Below are 6,000 nucleotides of genomic sequence, written 5' to 3'. Positions count from 1 at the left end.
AGGAACCTTAAATCTCATCCCATTCAGCCCCTGCCATGGGCAGGGACAGGTCCCCTTAGAGCAGGTTGCTCCAAGCCCCATCCAACCTGGCCTAGGACACCTTCACTTCCACACCTCTCATCTGCCATCAAAACTCTGTTGCACACCTAAAAATTCACCACTGTTTAAAGAGGTTCCCAAGATAATAGTACCTTGATTTTTAATCCCTCTTGATAAAAGACCTTAAGGCAAGATTCAGCACTGATGGGTCACAAAACTGGGAATGAAGAGCCCAGTGCTGTGCTCTGCAGGTACCAGTGTTGTACAAATCAGATGTTAAATTCCAAGCCTGCAAGATCCAAGGGAGAAGGTTTCTTTTGGAAAGGTACATCAGGAAATGTTTAGCTTTTTTTTTTTGATTGTGGAGATAGAAATATAATACAGAATTAAAAATAATGAAAAAAAAATGGCAGGAAGAGCCAATGATTTGAAAAATATATTGGAGCAAACATGAAAGTTAATGACCATGCTTTTCAGTCACTTTGATATAAATTCTGAAGAGGAAGGAATCACTAAAATATGACATAACAGCAGAAGTACAATTTACACACAATGTAATAAAGAAGAAAAATTTAAAAAGAATCAATGAAATTTGGCAAAAAGCCAGACATGATGAAACTTCTGGTTTAAAAATGGCCCCATTATTTTCATTTTTTATCTTAAAAGTGGAAGATTTCTAAGTGAGGATATTGAACTGGAGATTTAAAAAAGTCATTTAAGTGTTGGATAAAAGGAAATTGGATAAAGAAATGAAGGAAGAAGATGCAGAAGAAAAATTGTTTCTTAACATTAATGCTATGTCCTAGAGGGTAGAGCATAGCAGGACATCCAGCAGCAAGCACTGTAATAAAATCTCTAAATGCAAAAAGCAATCAAAGCTTAAGGAGCTAAACATTCACAAACACAGAGGTACATAAGAGTAAATGAAGTTAAAAGACTGTAACAATGATGAAAGAAAAGGGAATGGGCTGGAATTGTATTTGAAATGAGTTTTAGAATATGTATAAGAAAAGAAAAGAGGTTTACAAGGGCTTGAAGGAGTACTGTAGCAGGGAAAGGAGATACAGAACACAAAATATATTTTTTTGCCAGAGGATGACACTAAAAGAAAATAAAATTGTATAAAAAATGCCAGAGAGATATCAAAGGGAATCAGTTTCATATAAAAGAGGATCAAGGAATAACTGTAGCTGAAGATTGACACAGCTTTAGAGTGAGCTGAGAGCTGTCGCAGAATTCCAAATAAAATGGCACTGGGTCAGGTAAGACTCTCAGAGAGCTGCACAGATGAAACTACTTGAAGAAATAATTATAAGGACCCCAACATCAATATTCTAGGAGAGAGTCAGGTGAAATTCACTCCTGTATGGAGGATCTTTGCAAGTTCCTGGCAGTATTTAAGATTTCAAGTTTAGCAATTAGAGTTCCCCAACTCCCATAACAGAACTCAGAAGAACTGATGAATACCAGGAACAGCCAGGAGATAAAATTTGCAGAGATGACACAATTTCTCAGGATGTACAAGGTGACAGGACCATTTCTGGCAGTGTCATTACTCAAGGCTGAAGGCACATCGCACAACACAAAGTGAAATGATGCAGGGTCAGAAAGAATTACTTAAGCATCTTCTATTCATTGCTAAGTTCTAAACGAACTTCTTATAATAAAGAGTAAAAAAAGAATCTCATTAATTTTGGACTCTTCAATGGAATCTTATTACAAAGAAGTGAGAACGATTCTACAATTTCTCTAATTTGCTGCACATTGAGAGAGAGGAGCTGTAAAGACATGGTGCATGTGTGTGCCTGTATTTGTGATTATTGCCAGCATCCCTCACAAATTAGTTTGTAATGAGATTAATAATACATGGTCAGGTGCACTTTGTATCCAACTGAATGCTATAAAGCATGGAAAATGGGAAGTGGAGAAGGTGATGGAGTAAAGCAAAAAAAAATCTGGGCAGATAAACCATCTCACTGATTTCTTATTCTTCATTCTCTGAACATTTCAAATAGCCTTTGGAATTCCTCAGGTGTGAGAAACTAAATCAGAAGAGCTACAAAAAGCAGAGAGAGCAGTAAGTCACAACAACTCCTAGAGCTGCACCAAATCTGGAATTACACAACAGACCTTCCAACCAAGGTTCCAAAACGTATCAGAAGGCAAAGTAATTGGGAGCCAAAAAAAAAAAAAAAAAAAAAAAAAAAAAAGAATCTGACATGGGAAGGATATTCAGTGCTTCAAAAACATGATTGTCCAAAAAGGCAGCTTAGGCGCAAACTTCTGTGCCCTCCCAGCTCCTCAGCAGGGCCCTGGGAAGACACAGCCCAGCTCTTTGCTAAAGCTGAGCACAGCCTTCCACACAAATAGTGCCCTTCAGTGTTGACCATGGAATCTAAGGGGGGAGAGCAAACAGAGATACCATAATATTCAAACTGAGTTCTATTAAACATGAAAATGAATGGGGAAAAGCTCTGTATGCTCGTTACAGCAATGGCTCCTTGGCTGGTGTCCCTGCTAGAAAAGCACTTGTCCCCTTCTGTGGGGTGTGAGGGCACTGCCAGAGAAAACTCTTGCCTCTGATATTTAATTTACTGCATGACAGAATGCTTTGGAAAACAAAATGAAGCCTTTGCTTCTCTAAATAATCCTCCCTCCCTCACTGCAGTCATTGTCTTTGTAATATTTTATGGCTTGTCATATAACACTCTGGGATATTGTCCTACAGAGGATGTGACTACGCTGCTGAAATTACATACCTGTGTGATGTTCCTTGCCCACAGAACCGCTGGAGCAGTGGTAGATGAGGCTTTGTGCATTTCTTAGTATTTTATTTTGATTTTTTAAAATATATTTCTATAATAAAAAGAAAAAAAAAGAAGTAAAAAAGAAAACAAGCTTCACATAGATTTAGGACTTCAGGGAGAAGAATAAAGCTGTTCCATCTATTTTATAAATGCAAATATGCTTATAACATTGATCTCAACAGTGTAAATCAATAATACCCAGAGCTTCCCTGTCCCCCACAGATTGTCTGCAAATTATAAATGGTGGTTACAAAAGTATAACCACGATGAAATATCATCAAATCTCATATTCTACTCATGTTGTAATTCAAAAAAGGAGCAGATATCTTGGAAGTTAGAGTTTTGATGTTTTAATGAGTGCACTATGTTTTTTCTAGTGAAGCACAACCAATTAAATTGAGCATCCAATCTTTTGCTGAAGGAACAGTCTGCAGCTTCCAAATGACTGCAATTCTCTCTTTTGCCATTATAGGAAAATATTTTTATCCTGTCACCAAGCTCAGTGCACTCAGAAGCATGAAGCAGCTGACATAGAACATAAGTAGTATTCAATATAATCAGATTGGGCTGTGCATCTGACACAAGGAGCCATTGGGAGACACAAGGAAATGCAAGAGCATTATCTTGGAATTCCAGCTTTTATTGTGGAGTAAAAAAACACCCAGTTTTTCTTATCTTTTCCAGAACTCCAGTCCTGATCAAAATTAGCCTTTTGGAAGTGTTCCAGATTCTTAACTGTCTTTGCTGAAAACCTTGCCTACTAAATATTTTTGAAATCCAAATGTCCCTAGAGAACATCACTGCTAGAAAATCTGACACACTGGATGTCAGATGATGCAGACTTAGAGTGTAGCTCAAAATATTGAGCATCTACATTTTGGACTGTGTTAAATTTAGGCCTGATTTATCTGGTCTCCTACAGAAAGACTGGAAGACCAAGAATCCACACCTCTCCAAGCTTGATGCACTTCTCCTATCCACCTTCCTCAAATTCTGGAGAGAAAGAAAGATAAGGTTCATATTTCTTCTTTTTGCTCTTTGGGGAGCTCCATGTCTGGATCCAGCAATGAATGAGCCAGCAAAACACCCAAATCATTAAAATTAGAGAATCATAGAATGACTTGAGTTGGGAGGGATCTTAAAGATCATCTCATTCCATGAGCAGGGACACCTCCCACTGTCCCAGGCTGCTCCAAGCCCCAATGTCCAACCTGGCCTTGGGCACTGCCAGGGATCCAGGGGCAGCCACAGCTTCTCTGGGCACCCTGTGCCAGGGCCTGCCTACCCTGCCAGGGAACAATTCCTGCCCAAGATCCCATCCAGCCCTGCCCTCTGCCACTGGCAGCCATTCCCTGGGGCCTGGCCCTCCAGCCCTTGCCAATTGTCTCTCTCCATCTTTCCTGCAGCTCCTTCAGGCCCTGCAAGGCCACCCTGAGCTCAGCCCAAAGCTTCTCCTGTCCAGGTGAACAATCCCAGCTGGGCCAGCCTTTCCTCCCAGCAGAGCTGCTCCATCCCTCTGCTCATCCTGGAGCCTCCTCTGGGCTCTGCAGCAGCTCCAGCTCCTTGCTCTGCTGGCCCAGGGCTGGGGCAGCTCTGCAGGTGGGTCTCACCTGAGTGGGGCAGAATATTGTGGGTAAGATGTTGCCCTCAGGCTGCAGGCAGAGACAGACCCACTTTAGAAAGTGATAGGCAGATGCTATAAGGATTAATGTAAATAACATATCTCAGTGAGAAGCGTAATTAGTAGATGTGTTCATAGCAGACCACAAGGAGAAAGTACTTTTGCCTGTTTATTCATAGGCAATAATACTGACAGCATTGGACACTTATTTCTCCACTGTTAAATGCTCAGGTTTGGTCTCTCCCACTTAAATTAAGAGTAATTTGAAATCTTCCTTGTGCTGTAGAGAATGCAGGTATGGGAAGGTTATTACAGTGCTAATAAATAAGACAAGTAATTTTATCGTGTGTTTAGCAGAGCTTGAACATTATCAAACACCTTCTCACTGGTTGCTTTTCAGTTAAGCCACATACACACTTCAGGTTAAGAGGGATACTTTTATTTTTCCAGAAAGACAACTAGTCAGTTGTATTCTGACTTCTGAAACCACACAGAAGACAGAAAGTTTTGGGAGATGTTGAAGGCATACATGAGCCTGAGGACAGACTCCATCAATAACTTAGGAAACAGATGTTACAGTGTTTGTTTAGGCTTTCCAAGTAGTCTGATTTTTTTTTCTTACTTTAGTTTGAGAACTTCTTTTCCATGTTTATGTGTTTATTTTTGTTGAAAAGTTTCACATTTCTACTAGGGAAAAAAGAAAACCAACACCAAGATCATACCTGAAACACCTGTGTGTTTGCTTTGCTAAGCCCAGAGATGACACCAGCTTTATGCTGCTGGTCTTTGCTCATCTGTGGCAATATTTGGGAGTTGCTGGTGCTTTGCAATGAAGCTGTTCTCCCAGTGAGCCCCTGGGAAGGGAAATGCTATTATAGCCACTTTACAGGCAGAGAGCTGCAGCACACAGGGACATGGTGTAGAGCAGAACTTGAAATCACCTTTCAAATTACAGGGCTTGAACTTCTGTCTGAGGTACTGCCCAGTCCTTTGTATTTCTCTGACCCTGCTTTGCCCTGCCCACAGCCCAGCACTACAGGCTCTGCTCCATCATGTTCTCCATCTCATCTCCCTCTGGGCATGAGACCACTGAATCATTTATATCATCTGGGACTTCTCAGGGAGTTAAATGGAAGGAGGCACATTCTGAGTGCAACCATTCCTGACACTCCAGCCTGCCAGACACTCAGCCTCTTAGAGGGGACACGGGAAGTGGGACAAACACCCCCCCCCCCCCCCCCCCCCCGAAATTACAGAAATGGGTTTCAGAAGTGTCGCAGAGATGGTTTTCCACAGGTTTTGGACTCTTCACAGAGCTAAACAAAGGATTCCTGGGATTATCGTGGATATTTTCAACCGTGTTTTCACCTGATTCACTATGGCAGCTGGAGAAATTTTTTCAGTGTAAAGGCACTTCCTAATGTTCTAAACTTGGGTAAATATCTGTGAATATGGCAATATAGTGATAGCAATATAGTATTAAGTTATACACCATTTGTATTATTTGACACTATAGAAATACATATGCCAACA

General features: G+C 40.8%; 1 long non-coding RNA gene across 1 annotated transcript in view; it reads right to left on the bottom strand.

Annotated features, from left to right (window-relative positions):
• Positions 1-259: 259 nt before the first annotated feature.
• The window catches only part of LOC310914002, a 49,460-nt gene continuing 43,719 nt past the window's right edge, over positions 260-6,000 (bottom strand). Inside the window, exon 3 of the long non-coding RNA XR_014590941.1 lies at positions 260-328. This is a non-coding gene — a long non-coding RNA (uncharacterized lncRNA). The remainder of the gene's footprint in view (positions 329-6,000) is intronic.

This window comes from Zosterops lateralis (genome assembly GCF_965231275.1).
Source record: "Zosterops lateralis genome assembly, chromosome: 12".
In the NCBI taxonomy this organism is placed as follows: Eukaryota; Metazoa; Chordata; class Aves; order Passeriformes; family Zosteropidae; genus Zosterops; species Zosterops lateralis.
The sequence above is the reverse complement of the archived record's forward strand: the minus strand, read 5'-3'. Positions and strand labels throughout refer to the sequence as shown.